At 48.0% G+C, this 16,662-nt stretch overlaps 1 pseudogene; it reads right to left on the bottom strand.

The window, feature by feature from the left end:
• Window positions 1-745: 745 nt before the first annotated feature.
• On the bottom strand, window positions 746-16,052 carry LOC144114154 (protein unc-93 homolog A pseudogene; annotated as a pseudogene).
• Window positions 16,053-16,662: the final 610 nt, after the last annotated feature.

Raw genomic sequence — 16,662 nt, 5'->3', positions numbered from 1 at the left:
GAAAACAAGTACATTTTTGCGAGCCAAAAGGAGATTTGCTGTCGAGGCGGCCTTGCCCGCGACGCTTTTTGAACGAAGCTCACAAGTGTACGAACTAGATAAACGTTGACAGGCCAACACTATAACCGGAGTCTTCGGTTGGAAAAATTTCCTCATCAGTTTTAACACGCTCTTTTCTGCGACCCAAGCTAAAAACATGCCTCTCTCTGTATTTTTTTTTTGTACCTGCGAGGTAAGGCTTCGCCATGCACTCTTGAAGGCTGGGGCACCTCGCTGAGGGAAAGGCATAGTGCTGTCCGCCATTCAGGCGTTCGCGAACCCGCTTCAAGCAAGGTTTAAAGACGGTGACAACCCCAGTCCTTATAAACGAGCCAAACAGTACGTGTATCTCAAGCCACAACGACAATAAGCGTACGCACGCGTTTTAAGTCAACAGCTCACATAAAAACTCCTTTATTTTGTGACGCAAACAGAGCTAAATGTATGAGACACTGCTTGTAAGTTTAAGCGACATCAAAACGCTATAAATAAATTAATTGAGACACAGTTTCTGCACATGATTCGCATAAATTGAGCTATCGCCGATGCAGACGACAGCAAACCATACACTCATCGAAGAAGAAGACTGGACCGAGTTCCCACACTGCGGCGCTGAAGTGCTTTCGGTCCACACTCGTGTAACTCGGTCCACACTCGTTCGTAGCACGGGACGTGTGCGAGCGGCGGGCTAGCCACCTCGCGTAGGCTACAGCAGCGACCTGGTATCGCTGCTCACGTGGAACTCGATGACGAGGTAGCCGAGTATGCCAAGCGCGAGCCAGACCATGAGCACCGCCACTTTGACGTACACGCGCAGCTGGCTCTGTATGGCGAACATGACGATGAAGCCCATGGACTCCCACAGGCGGTAATTGGCGAAGGCCGCCTCGCGCGCCTCGGAGAAGATGATTCCGTAGAAGGCTGCGCCGGAGAATGAGCGAGTTAGTTCCTCTCGCATCCTATTCCGCCCCAGCAACCACCACTCGGTGACGCCACTCGGGTATGAGGGAGTGCTGTCCTTCTGTTACGAAGTTGGGATTGGCAAATTATCGAAATGTTCGAATTTTCCTACGTGGACAACATGACGGTCACAGTGTCACCATAATGACTTCGTATTTCGTACTCTCTAGTGGAGGTCAGTGTTGCGCCTTTTGACATCCATCACTCCTTCAGTTATAGCGCCGTTCCGCAACGCTGCCGCTAGCGCTTCCCTGTTTCGCAAGATTATTTGTTTATAGGAGTACTGGCACATGTAGCGAATATTCGCAAAATATTCGACTGGTATTAGATTCCGTTTTTAGCACCACTGTTTACATTCGATTCGTCAGAAAAGCTGCACTATTTGTATTCTATTTTGATAGAGTACTGTCCGCACACCGCTATTAATAGGCGTAGTATACCGTATTGCCTCTCTTATCTACAATTTTTCACGTAGGCTGCCAGTTTCAGACGAAGAAGGTGAACAGAAAGAGAACAAAGAATAAGAGGAATTGTAAATTGTGCGGTTTAACGTCCCGAAGCAGCACATGGGCTACGAGAGACGCTGTATAGTAGAGGGCTACGACGGATTAAGTTAGGCCACGTGGGGTTCTCTAACGATTGCTGGCATCGCAAAGCACCCGGCCGTTTTTGAATTTCGTCTCCATCTATATGCGACCGCCACGGCCGGAATCGAAACCGCGACCTGGGTTGAGCAGCCGAACGCCAAAGCTACTGATCCACCGCTGCGGATCAAAGAATAAGAGAGATAACTGCAAAGACGGCCAAGGCATACCATGCAGTTAGAGCCAAGTATGTTTGACCTCGTTAAAACCACATGACTCTGATTTCTTCCTTTCAGTTAAAAGCATTAGATGGCTGATCAACACGCAAATCCGGCGTCGCCCAAAAAGTGGCGTTACAAAACTCGCGAATTGTTAACCAGTAATTGTCAGTACTAGTGCTTACAACTGCACCAACTACAAAGGTATAGAGCAGAATTAGAATAGAAGTGACATAAGATGCACTTGAATGTCGTGAGACGACTCCAGCCACGACCGAGGCCGTTGCCGGGCAGACGTTACACAGCATCGCTCCCGATATACACATGTGCCTCTAGAATTGCGCACCAGCTGGGCCAGTCATGTGGTTTCGGGTCAAAGATTTTGCCTTCCCAAATTGTCGCACAAGTACGTGAGATATACAAAAACGCTAGTCGTAATGCGAGTCAGCCGTCAAACGGGAGTCGAACTTTCGACCAACAAATGCAAGGGTGTCTGTCTATGGGAGTGGGGCGGCCCCGTATAATAATAATAATTGGTTTTTGGGGAAAGGAAATGGCGCAGTATCTGTCTCATATATCGTTGGACACCTGAACCGCGCCGTAAGGGAATGGATAAGGGAGGGAGTGAAAGAAGAAAGGAAGTGAGAGGTGCCGTAGTGGAGGGCTCCGGAATAATTTCGACCACCTGGGGATCTGTAACGTGCACTGATATCGCACAGCACACGGGCGCCTTAGCGTTTTTCCTCCATAAAAACGCAGCCGCCGCGGTCGGGTTCGAACCCGGGAACTCCGGATCAGTAGTCGAGCGCCCTAACCACTGAGCCACCGCGGCGGGTCGGCCCCGTATCGCCAAGTTTGTTTTTTCAGGCGCAAAGCGATGCGGTCGCAATGTAACACGTAATCAGCCAGTATACACTTAATCGCTAATTATTTTTATGTTTCGTAAGCTTGTGTTTGGCGATGGTTATCTTCATCATAACTAGATACGTGCTGCGATATAATGATGCAGCCGGTCAAAGTAAAAGCGGAAGATTGACCGATCGTTTTCAATTTTAATTGAAAAGGAAAAAGCTCCAGCGCGCTCCAACAAGAGAAAAAATTTCATTTTGGCCTTTCGTGCTGTACACACGAGCATGCGTACACTTGGATGCGGCAGTGCTCAACATATCCGAGATAGAGCGGTGTAGTGGGAGAGCAATTTTGCAGTGCCATGCAGAAGAAGCCGTAAACATCAGCGCGATAAGACCCGAAACTGGACATACACGTGATGCCGAGTAGCTTCCTCGTTGTTCCGCAAATTCCTCTGTGTGTTCTGACGCTGGACACGTGTCACAACTCGTCTTTAGCTGCGGGGTTGTACGTCCTTTGCCTCAAGCCGCGTACGCAAAGACAGAGGTGTCCATGAAACGGCAACGGAGCGGGAGAAAAAAGAATCCTCGAGATCAGCGAGCGTTCGGGGACATCGGGGCATGCAGGGCAGGAATTGATGTGGTGGTGGGAATAACGGGCAAGGGTGAGGAGTGTATCGATGTGGATGCGGTGAAAAACGCGCAGCTGGCGAGTGAGTGAGTGTTTTGACAAGAATACGGATACTCTAATGTGTCTGATGTTTAATAATAATAATAATTGGTTTTGAGGGGAAAGGAAATGGCGCAGTATCTGTCTCATATATCATTGGACACCTGAACCGCGCCGTAAGGGAAGGGTAAAGCAGGGAGTGAAAGAAGAAAGGAAGAGAGAGGTGCCGTAGTGGAGGGCTCCGGAATAATTTCGACCACCTGGGGATCTTTAACGTGCACTGACATCGCACAGCACACGGGCGGCTTAGCGTTTTTCCTCCATAAAAACGCAGCCGCCGCGGTCGGGTTCGAACCCGGGAACTCCGGATCAGTAGTCGAGCGCCCTAACCACTGAGCCACCGCGGCGGGGCATCTGATGTTTTTAATGTTTGTTTTTCTGATGAGATTATCTGATGTTGTCACTGTGAAGATTTATTTCGTGTTTGTAATGGATAGTAGGGTTCCTCTATGTGGCGGTCCCGGGTGTGTCTTCGGACCAGCTGACCTGGGCGCTTTATTGCTGCGTCGCAGTGGAAGTTTTTTTTTGTCTTCTCTCCATCTCGGCTGTCCATACGGCAACGCCAAAATTCGCAGGCCGTGTTGCGCATGGGGATAGACAGCCACTTTGGAGTCGTAAAGCTTCGTACAGTTTGTCAGCGCCCGCTGCAATCGAATTTTGTCAACGTATCTTATAGTACTGAGAGGCTCATCACTGTGGGGTGGTGGTGGTGTAAATGTAGAGGCGGGATTAGCCTTACAGTGGCCCGTCAGCAATTGGTCTGCCCGAGTCGCTGACTTAAATGATTGCTCCGCTACCACTGTTCCATAAGGCCAGTGCCCTCTTAAAACTTCCAGAGTGATCGTGGCACTGATCGCCGCTCAGTGTGGCAGCCCTTGGGGGCACACGATGCGAGAGACGTCGTCCAAGGAAACGTTCAGCCTCCTCAGGTTTTCCAGCGAAATGACGCTTTTGTTGTGTCTGATTCAATACTCACGATTTGTATTTCATTCTCATCAACAGCGGTGTTCATTTTGTAATGTGCATTTATTATTGCATGTTGTTGCAATTATGCAACAAAGCTATTTTGGGTGAATAAAAACTGAACAAAACCACTGAATCAATTTTCCATGTGCACATGGTGATTCTTTCGGCGGCCTACGTCTCCTGAAATAATTTTATGATGAAACAAAAATTCGTGCAGTAAAGGGTTCCTGCGAAAGCTTTATATGTGTACGAAAAACTTGTCATCAAAACTTGCCCGCCAAATGTGTCCACACAATGATGTGTAAAATCAAAAACGTTAACATCATCACGATTTAATGATGGAAAGCGACGCGCGGCGCCAAACCGCGTCCGTCGAAGCGAAATGCGGCGATGCTTGATCGACTGCACAACAGATACCGTAGGAGCAGATGAAATCCCCGCCATATCATCACTGGTGGACTCAAATGTGGTGACAGTATTCCCGTCTACATGCACCAAAATTTTGATCAACCGTTCGTCGTACAGCATTCTGGGTGGTGTCATAGCATTTCTCTTTGCATATAGCTTGCATGTTTTAGTCAAGTTGGAGGCTAGCTAGCGACAGGGGTTCGTACCAATGACATACGCACCTCGCACCTTCAATTGCATGCTTTAAGGCGCGGTAAGGTGTCCACCGAGATGTCGAGATCTGAGAGCTACTGCGTCCTTTCCTCAAAACACATGCTTTCGCATTCCTCCCTCAGATTTTTTTCTTATTGCAAAACTATATAACGCGTACCATTTGGAACACGGGTTACAGCGCCCTACTTTTATTTAATGTTGTGTCTGATTCAATACTCATTATTTGTATTTCATTCTCATCAACAGCGGTGTTCATTTTGTAATGTGCTTTTTTTATTCGATATTGTTGCAAATATGCAACATACCTATTTTGGGTCAATAAAAACTGAACAAAACCACTGAATCAATTTTTCACGTGCACATGGCGATTCTTTCGGTGGCCTACGTCTCCTGAAATAATTTTATGATGAAACAAAAAATCTTGCAGTAAAGGGTTCCTGCGAAAGCATTATATGGCTCAGTTGTGTACGCAAAACTTGTCATCAAAACTTGCCCGCCAAATGTGTCCACACAATGATGTGTAAAATCAAAAACGGTAACATCATCACGATTTAAGGATGGAAAGCACATGCGCTCGTTCCATCAGCCTTGCTTTGCATACGCACGCCGGCCACTCGGATGGTTGTCATACCTCAACGAATGCCACCCTCGGAAGTGCTTCCCCTAGCCATATGAGGGTCTCGTTGTGTTCTTTGGCAAGGTGAATTCAATAACAGCCATCTAACTTCGGTATTAAATTATTTTTTGTGTGAAACGAATAAGGGAAACCCCCACCGGATTTTTTTTTCTCGTCGTGTCCCGTAATGTACAGTCGCTAGTAAAGAAGATTAGCACTAATGACGTGCCAAAGGAGCGGCAGACTGTAACTCTCGGCGCTGCCCTAACAAACACGCTGATAACAAAAATGCCAGGTGTGTCCGCCCCGCCAGCCGCACGATGCGATTTTCGCCGTTCCGGTTACGTCACTGAGCTAATCTTTTCTACTCTCGACTGTACTGTATATGTAGTGTAGTGTAGCGTAATGTAAAGTAGCCTCCGGTTCGCTTTGGCGGCTCTACGTATATACTACACCAGCGAAACTTCATTCCGTTAAGTATTACAGAAATTCCTTCAACGTCGGTTTTAAAACGATGAATATTGTCGCTATGCGCTCGACGGGATGACTATTATAGCTGCGAAAATGTTCGTAACTACGGTTTCAAGACAGTCGTCTACAAAAGGACTGAAGGAGGTGTAGCCGCTAAGACGAAATGAATAACAAGGCTAATTTGCCCTCTTTCTATGAAGTTCACAGGCGGAGTTATGAAAACGTTTGCTGTCAGCTTTTCAAAAAAAGAAAGGCACAAAAGATGTCTGTCTTCACTTCCGGTCTCTCTCCGTGCCGTAAGCTGACCGATAGAAACGGGCGCGTTGCGAAGAAGGAAAAGGTGGGCACCAGGCGCTGCTATGAACGCAAGAGATACGAGACGCGGCGCGGACCCCTCGCGATTGTTGCCCGGCGCGTTCTTGCCAACGAGGACCGAAAGTGCGCTTCCCGCGCTCGTCTTCGTTACCTATCACGTGTGCCTTGGCCCACGTTACCAAGTGGCGGAGCCGTCACTGGGTGCGTAATAAGCGGTTCCCTTGAAACATTTCCTGGCACGACTCCCCTCCCTCACTCAACGCGAGGCAATACAGCATTCCTCGAAGTGGACTTCTTACTCTTAAGAGCGTTAGCTCTTACTCATCGCGTTTCGAGATTTGTGGTGTCTGCTACCACCCTGAGATCACAGCGCCATCTGTGGCAGCATCTACAAAATAGCACATCTCGCATTGAGACTTCTAGCGCCACCTACAATAGCATTGTAGAAACAACCACCTGCCGCGTGTCAATGATGACGTAATGGTGCAATGTGATGAATAGAGGTGGAACTATGTGAGTATGACGTCAGGGGACGAAATGGTGGCATAGTTTCGGTTTATCGAATCCAAGATGGGGGCCATTAAAATTGGTTGTGCCCTCCAATCCCTTCCCTTGGATTGCTGAGCATCGTGGCAATCTATAATGTTTCAAAGGGGACGCTCTTATGTTCCATACATCCACCGGTTATGAGCCGTCTCCCTCGGGAGCTCCTCTCAGATGCGCTCGTTTCGCCGATACGTTCAGTACCACATTGTGTTTGAAGGAGGACATGGACGTACCTCCCTTTCATAATCATCATCATCACCAGCCTGGCTACACCAAAGGCCTCTCCCATGTCTCTCCAATTAACCATGTCTTTCGCCAGCCGCATCCACCCTATGCCTGCAAACTTCTTAATCTCATCCGCCAACCTAACCGTCTGCCGCCCCCTGCTACGCTTACTTTCTCTTGGAATACACTCCGCTACCCTCAAGAACCAGCGGTTATCGTCCCTTCGCATTACATGCCCTGCCCAAGCCCATTTCTTCTTGATTTCGACTAGGATGTCATTAACCCGCTTTTGTTTTCTCCCCCACTCTGCCCGCTTCCGGTCTCTTAACGTTACACCTATCATTTTTCTTTCCATGGCTCGCTGCGTTGTCCTTAATTTAAGCTGAACCCTTTTCGTTCGCCTCCACGTTTCTGCCCCGTTGGTGAGTACCGGTAAGATACAGCTGTTGTACACTTTTCTTTTGAGGAATATTGGTAAACTGTCATTCATGATCTGAGAGAACCTGCCATATGCGTTCCATCCTATCCTTATCCTTCTAGTTATTATCCTCTCATGATCTGTTTCAGCTGTCACTACCTGCCCTAAGTATTCCTTTACAACTTCCAGGCTCTCGCTGCCAATTGTTAACTGATGTTCCATTGCTAGACTGTTGAACATTACTTTGGTTTACTGCATGTTAATTTTTAGACTCCGCGTTCTGCTCTGCCTGTCTAACTCATTGATCATGATTTGTAGTTCACCTTCTGAGTGACTCAGCGAGGCAATGTCATCAGCGAATCGAAGATTATTTAGGTATTCTCCATTAACTCTTATTCCCTACTGCTACCAATTCAGGCTTCGGAATACCTCCTGTAAACAGGTGGTGAATAGCATTCGCGAGATCGTGTCTCCTTGCCTGACGGCCTTCCTTATTAGAATTTTATTGCTGACTTTATGGAGTACTATGGTCGCTGTGCAGTTAACTGCACAGTGACCGCAGTCCTCCATAAAGTCAGCAATAAAATATATAGCAATTGCTATATATGTCTTCGAGTATTTTGACATAAGGCTCTTCTACACCCTGATTACGCAATGCCTGTATGACGGCTGGGGTTTCCACTGAATCGAATGCTTTCTCGTAATCTATGAAGGCTATATATAGGGGTTGGTTATATTCTGCGCATTTCTCTATCACCTGATTGACAGTGTGAATATGATCTATGGTGGAATATCCTTTACGAAAGCCTGCCTGATCATTTGGTTGGTTAAAGTCTTAGGTTGCCCTGACTCTATTAGCGATTACCTTAGTAAATACCTTGTAGGCAACGTATAGTAAGCTGAACGGTCTGTAAGCTTTCAAGTCCTCGCGTTATTGTCATTCATATCACTTCTAGTAAACCAAACAACTAACGATCGTTATTTCAAAGTCCTCCAGATGGTGGCGGCCTTTTTTGTCGTGTCGACAGGCAGGCATTTATGTAATAATTTTGTAGTGTAGGGGAGATATCATTACAGCCGAACCTTCCCCTAGCCACTGTAGTCAAAGTAGAGAGGTCCACCGATATTCGGCGTACACGGGAAGGTCGGTGGCCACTGGAGATGTAACACTTTTTGTAGCGATAGCTACACTACGCTAGCACTTCGGGCCTTCAACGTGGCACTCCTTGAGCTGCGTGGCCGCCCTTGAGCTCCGTGGCTTGTCACTTGGTGCGGAGCAGCTGCCGGCGGCGCGGCGCGCCGGTGAAACAGAGTGGGTGGGGGGAGCGGAGAGGGGGGAGAGAGTGAATCCACATCCAGATGGAGAAGGAACGCCTAGCGAAACGAAGCAGCGAAAGACTGACTTTGCAATTCGACTGAGCGAGTCCACTCTGCCAGATGCAGCTATCGCGTCACTCCAGGTTTAACCAGAGCTAAACCACAGCCATTTTTTTTGTTTCCGCTCTCACAAAGATTGCGTCGAAGCACTTATAAACCTAGACTGGGCAGTACTCGGGAGCCCGATCCGATTTTTACTTGTAAACCTACTCCAAAGACTTGCCTTCATCGACTGGGTCACGAGTGCTCTTGATTACTGCCCCATTTGTAGTAATCATGCTGTTTATGCAAGCTAGAATACGTTGTCAAATAACAAGTACCGCAAGCCAACTTTACTACACACTCTAATTGAATTAGGTGGAAGCAGCTTATGAACATCGATGGAGACAGGGCTCGTTCATAGATGTTCTGTGGTAATGTGAGACAAAAATTCGTTTTCCTCCGATATTGTTTAATATCTACATCACTAATTTCGCACAGGCAGTTGAGCCCTGGTCCCTGTGCAAGTAATCTGGTTGCTGATGATGGCATTTTTGTTAACACATCCAAGCCCAGTTATAATGACCGCACGTATAGCGAATGCTCACTTATTACGAATGAGGGCAGTGCTACCATCAAAATACGCATTAGGGCAACGTCAATTCGTCTCACATAGAGCGAACAACTGTGGCCGCACCACTCGGTTAGAGCGAACGAGAAGGCGCCGAAAACTCACTCCTGCAGTTGGAAAACTCGCGCTTACAGCAAGCGCGGAGACCGAAGAGCGTCGCTCAGCCCCCGTGACACCGCCCCGGAAAGAAGATGGCGACCGAAGAAAAAAATCAATAAAAAATTGACGGTGGTTTAGCTCTGGTTAAACCTGGAGTGACGCAATAGCTACAGCTGGCCGAGTGGAACTTGCTCAGGTGAAGTGCAAAGTCAGTCTTGCGCCGCTCCTCTTCGCTGCGCGTTCCTTCTTCATCATCCCTCTTGACACACGGCGCATGCGCACAGCTATGGCAGCTCGGTTTCGCCGGCGCGCCGCGCCGCCGGCAGCAGCAGCTGCTTCGCACCACGTGGCTGGTCACGTGATCAACCACGTGACGAACCACGTGACGAGCCACGGCGCCGCGCCGCCAGAAGCTGCTCCACACCACATGACCAACCAAGTGGCAGAGTGGCGGCGCCGCCACGCTGGAGGCTCGAAATGTTACCGTAATGTAATCGCTACCAAATGCGGTATTGAAACTAGATGACCACCGGCCAAGCGCGCGCCAATGGCCTAGAGGGTGAATCTTTACGTGCGTGCGTGCCGGCGGGGCAAAGCAGACAGAGGTTTCGGGAGCAGAAGCGCGGTGGGCTGCGTCGAAAGCGAAGCTAACGCGTACAATCGTGGGTGGACTGACGGCAGCGATTTGAGAGGTTTGAATGTCTTGTTGGCCATGCTGATATACGTGATGTAAGTGAGGTACGTCGCCTGCCCACTCGGCTTTCCACCCTTTGTGCTGCTACCAACGGTGGGCACGATACTTGAAAAAAGTATCTTCCATACCGATACCCTAAAAAAAGAATGTATTTCTGATACCGATACGGGATACCGAACCAAAGTGGATTTCCAATACAGATACTTGATACTGCATCGTCGATACTTCGATACACCACTGAAATCGCTAACATCAATAAGCTGGTAATATGATTTGCCAATTCAAGAAATTTCTCCGTAGTTTCTGGATTTTTTTGTATATTTGATATAAGCGCACTGGATTTGAAAGGGTATGCACGAATCCGGCCACACGGATTTCTTTCAGCTACTGTCTCTTTATGCTCCACTATCGGCGCAGCTGATTTCGTGAAAACCTTAGTATTGGGAAGAAGCCATGCTGACGGTGAAATTATCGCTTTCATAAGCAACCCAGAAAAATCTTTTTTTACCGCAAATGTTCGTCATGCGAACTTGTCTCTGAGCAGTTCACTACATGAATAGATTTGAACTGTTTCTAATGGTCTAGTTACTGCAGTATGTACCGGTTGCTTCAGCCTTTGCCTTGTGCTAAAAAGTGCAAACTCCGAGTGCTTAGCAAAGCAGGGCAGTTACTCTAATAGCGCAATGTATAACAGACGTTTGAAATTGACCATTCTTCGTTAAAAACCAAAAAGAAAATAACACAGAAGAACGTGAATAAAAATTTTCTCTAGGCAAAACTTACTTTGCTAATCTCTGTTATTTAGATGTTTTCACACTTAACGGTATTAAGTAGCAGCATTTCCTCAAACCCATGGTTCAAAAGAACCCCACGTTGCGGCCGTGCTTTAAGCGAAGCAACTGAATAAAGCCTTTCTACAGGAGCCACACGCTGTGTTGTATGTGATGAATGCGTCTTTTATCAACGTATAAGAGTGAAACATGGCAACTATACCTCGAGGATCCTCGAGGTATACTTAAACAAAGTTAGAGCCGATTTTGCTAACTTGACCAAATGCGATACTAGCTGATTTTATAGAAAATATGTACTGCCAAACTTAAGTTGAAACAGTGCAGAAGATTGCTGACATGGGAAGGTTCGAAAATATCCGTTACGTTACTTAGCCCTGTAAGCAATGCACGGAGGGCTCTTTTCTGAAGAGAAGAAAATTAATGGGAACCGATTTTTTGCAGGCTCCCTACAAGTGATTGCAGTATACAAGGTGGGAATGAACAAGCGCAAAATATAATTTTTCTTTCACGAGGTGTGGGAAAAGATGCCTTATACGGTAGATCACTCAAGTAAACGGGCCATTGTCATCCTAATGCTGTTCACGCACACTATGTGTTTATTATGTGATTGTTTAATTTTAAAATTAATAAACTCTAATTGTATCTGATGGTCTAATGGTTAATTTTATGAAAATAAAACCAATAACTTCGTTTTGTTTACATTTAAAGTTGGTTGACAGAGAGCCAAATCATTAACTGGTTAAGCCAGGCATTTGATAACTGTACTTGATGATTAGATCCGGAGAAAAGACATTCATAACGTCGGTGTATAGCACAATATTAGATTTATGGGAATGTTCACAATGTCAACAATGTATACAGTAAATGAAAGTGGTGCCAAAAATCAACCCCGAGGGAACCCCCCCCCTCCCCGAAATTTTTCGAACTGTACCGCTGTTTCGAACTGACGAAAACAACCACCGGCGCCGAAAGCCATTCTGGATTTTGTCACCTACAGTGTCTTTTTCAGACTAGAAAAGACATTTTGGACCAACATTGCTAACTCGGGTTGGATTTCGTGCCAACGCCCATGCACCTGCAGTCATGTAAGGCAAGGGGCCCCATCCTAGCACAAACTTTCAGGGGCCTATCGATGGCTCGCTGTTGCGACTAAACTTCGGTGCAATTACTCGCAATACATGACTGGTGACAGCTGCTGCTGCGCAGTTTACTGGAACGTTGCATATGTACAAAAATGTAAAGGTTCTTAAACGACAAACATTCATTAAAATATTTGTCCTCTACTTGCTAATTTCATGGCCTTTACGTTTTTCATATCAGCGGCATGCACTGCTTTTCTGGTTCCGGACCGATATAGTTCTAGACTTCGTGTGATATTTTCTTTACTTAATTAATACGCAAAAACATGGAAGCATTGGTATTAGTTATGTCTCCCACGAGTGAACGATAAGGGGGGAGTTGGTATGACATGATTACAAGACAAAACTGAGCAGGGGACAAGGCGAAGAAGATAAGCTAACAGGACGAGCTCGTCCTGTTTGCTTCTCTCCGGTGTCTTGTCCCCTGCTCAGTTTTATGTTTTGTAATCGTGTCTGGCACGATTTTTAAGACATATGAATACATTCTTTTATTTAGGCAAATACATATTTCACTTGTCTAGACAGTGCGTAGCGTTATCTAATACACAATGGTATTGTCAATGGCAATGACAATACAGTTAATATTGTTACGTTTGATCCTTCCACAAATCTTATGAGGAGGCAGCGCTGCAACATGAGTCCCCCCCCCCCCCCTCGAACAAAATTACTGGCTACGCCACTGGCAATTCAGCTTCTATTTCTTCGGTTTTAGTTTTTAAGCTCTGATAGTTCAAATAAAGCAACATTGGGCTGCACGAAGTGTAAGTACGGGTTTTTAACATGTCAATAAATGACTCTGAGGTAAAGTAGGCACTGCTAGGCAGGCGTGATGCGCAGCCGCGCACTTCATGCACTTAAATTATCTTCCTCCTCACAAGCTGTTCGGAGGGCGCGTGCTCCTGGTTACTTCTGAGCAAAAACCTTTCCCTCCTTCGACCAGACGAAGTTGTAGCTCATTTCCTGAGCCTTCGTTTTAGCAAGCCACAGTAACTTCTCGTTGAGAGCGATCAGATTAACGAAAAATTGAAAGTCCATGTCGCACTTTGAAATCCAGTCTGTCTTTGCGGATCGTTTGGCAAAACAGATCAAGACTACTGGTACCTTGCCCGGTTCGCAAGGAAGGCGATGCAACCCTTCAACGTCACTTGCTACAATATGCAAATCAAGGTTCATCGCAAGGTTGATTACTTTGTAGAGCAGATTTTCTCCATCTGTCACAGGTAATCCATGAATTTTCATATTTTTCCGCTGGCTGTACTCACTTACGTCATTCAGTTCCCGGCGAAAATTTCAAATTTCTTGCCTGTTTTGGTTTGTGTCGACATCATCTACTCTCGAGCGTAAAAGCTCGATTTCTCTGTCGTGCCTATTGGATGCTTCTAGAAGTTTATCGTAGGTGTCAGAGATGTGTTGAACAGACATTTCAATGTTAGCCAGTTTCTTTCACTTTCAGCATGCTAACGTATGCTTACCCGTGCATTAGTAGCAAAATTAACAAATATAGGTATTGGTATGAAATAAATAGTAGCACGAATAAGAAAATAAAAAGCATATACGTATCTAAATGTCACATTGACGTCCTGGCTTAAATGAGCGAAATAGAAAATTAATGCAAGCACCTCCTAGTGCAAAATCTTTATATTCCTTGAGCACCAAATGGACAGCTCTCCTATTTCCTTAAGACTTAAGCATTAAGGCTATCGTTTGACCCATCTTCAAATATGCCGGCATTGCATATGGGACCCGCGCACAATTCATGCAGAATAACTTAACAGTTCAGCGACTAGTTCGGTTCATTTTAAACGCCATACAAATAGGCGCCTAAAACCTCCTCCTGCCATGTTGCAACTCGCAGATCCGGAACAACGCGGAGCAAGAAAAAAGCCCGCATTTAGTTACATATTTCTGCCAACTTATCATGAAACCCCACCTATAGTAATACTGCCCGAGCCTGGCGTCGTAAACGTAGCTGCAATACTACACCTTGTTTGGCTTACTAGTCCATATAAGTTCGTTTTTTTTTCAAGCATAGAAGAAGCACATTCCACCATTTTCCGTTGATTTCTGAACGAAATATTCTGCCCAATCATTCGCCCTTTTTTTCACGCTTTGATATATTAGCTAGATTTTTTTTCACGTAAGCAGCCCTGTGTTTGTGCATTTTATTTCAATGCATGGTAATACTGGTGTATTGATATGCTGTTTGACGCACTGATGGCGAATACGTGTGCTTCGTTTTACTGCACAGATGTATTGATACGGTTTTCGCGTCCTGCTTGGAAATACCCATAATTTGCAGTATTTCATGAATAAATGGATGCACCGACACCACAGCGGGCGCCATGTTGGTGGACCAGGATCACGGTGAAAGATTGCACGCTATCTAATCAGCAAATCGCCGCTTGTTCATTTCCGCACTGCAGACCCCATGTCCGGGGTCTGCCGTTATGGTGCCAGTGACGTCACGCGCCAGCCATCTACACATCAAGCGCATAGCTTGCGCGCTTACAGCACGTCGTGCTCGTCTGAACGCTGATGCGTGTCGCCATCCCCGTGGTAGCTGTATGCAGTAGCGGAACGGTGCGCGCGTTCCCGCTGGTGTGGCGAGCAGCCTATTGCCGCGGCCGTGGTCAGCTTCATCGCACGGACCAACGTGAGCGCTCGCCGTTGATCTGCGTCTGCCAGGAGGCGTCGGCCGCGCCCCACAGAAGGGCGATGACAAAAAAGTTGTACGCCTCGGAGGGGCGCGGGCGCCACGTGAGCATGAGAATCATGACGCCGGCGTTGAGCAGCGCAGCCAAGAGCACGATGGGTACACGGCCGACGCGCTTGACGAGAAAACCGAACGTCATGGAGCAGCAGGCGTCTGTGAGTCCGTACGAGATCATGACGAAGCCGACGAACTGGACACCCCAAGCACAGCTGATGTACGCCTGCGTGAAGTCCCCCGAGAAGAAGGCCTGCTGCATGCCGCTGTAGATGGTGAGCGGGATGATGAGCTGCTGGTAGCCATGCCGCATGTGATTCATCGTCTCGACTAGCAGCTGCATGGGCGGATTTGGGTCGGGCACTTCCTTGCGCATGGGGCCCAGGAAAGCGACCAGCAGCACGATGGATGAGAGCACGCAACACGTATAGACGCCGCTCAGTGTGTACCTCTGTACGCGGTTCACGGCACCCAGGTTGGTCTGGTTCAGCACGGCCAGGTCCTGGGTCGGGTGGAACGAGGCGCCGCACAGCTCGATGTCGGCGGCCACCGCGGTCACGTTGGGCGGCCTCAGCACGATGAAGGCGATCAGGTTGCCCCAGATCTGCGTCGTCTGGAAGAGCATGAAGAAGATGCCGAAGAAGCCGGCCACGAAGGGCGCCGAGTCAAGCGCCCCCGCTAGGTCAGCGTACTCCTGCGCCAGGTACGCGAGGTAGGCGCACTTGGAGGTCCACAGAGGCGCGCCGCCCGTGCCCAACACGAGGGAAGCCGGCAGCATGGTGTACCAGCTGGGCTCCATATTGGCAACGAAGTAGAGCATGTACATGGTCACAGAGGTGACCATGGTGTACTTGAGGCCCAGCCGCCGGATCATGTAGCTGGGTACAAACATACAGGACACCACGAGCGCAAAGTAGATGGAGGCCAGCGAGGCGGTTCCCAGGCCCGCCTCCGGGTTAAGGCTGCTCTGCAGGTTCTGCATCGACTGGTAGGCTGTGAATAGCAGCAGGAAACTCAGGCTCACCACAAGCAGATTGCGTACTATCTGCTTCTTGGCCTCCGACGGGGACGGCCGCATGTCCTCCTCGGCAGCACGCACGTTGGAGTGCGACGCGCGGGTTTTGGACGAGTGCCGATGATCCCGCCGATGCTCCCGCGTATGGGCTCGCTCCTGCGCCCTCTCCTGCGTCCGCTCCTGCTCTAGTTGTTGCTCCTGCTTATGCTCATGCTGCTGCTCCTCCTGTTGCTCCAGCTGCGACTGCTCCATGGCACTCCCGTCAGCCAAACCTGAAAACCACAAGGCCCCGCTCAACCGAAATGCACGACCACCAGCTACCCTATCTACGCCACGGCGCCTAAACACTTCACTGCCGCGGGTTCCTGTTTTGCGCCTCCTTGGACAGTGCAGCAGGATCGTGCAGTGTGTAGCAAGCTACAAAAAACGAAAGTATACAGAAGCTGACTGTTTTCAGGCAATGTGCTCGAGCCGACTTGACTTTTAAGTTTATGTGGGTCTACTTCCGTGCGAGATTCTGTACGCACGTGTTGCGTCGAGAATCTGCTAGCTGCGGCCAGGTGTCGCTGCATTGGCAGAGCAGTCCGGCCCTCTCGCGTTCTGCACTAGTGTGACGCCATCTGTACACGCTGAAAATAGCTACCACACCTTGCTATCATGCAGTATGATTCGT

The sequence above is a fragment of the Amblyomma americanum genome, chromosome 1 (genome assembly GCF_052857255.1).
Source record: "Amblyomma americanum isolate KBUSLIRL-KWMA chromosome 1, ASM5285725v1, whole genome shotgun sequence".
In the NCBI taxonomy this organism is placed as follows: Eukaryota; Metazoa; Arthropoda; class Arachnida; order Ixodida; family Ixodidae; genus Amblyomma; species Amblyomma americanum.
Note: the sequence above shows the minus strand (reverse complement) of the source record. Positions and strands in the feature narration are given on the sequence as shown.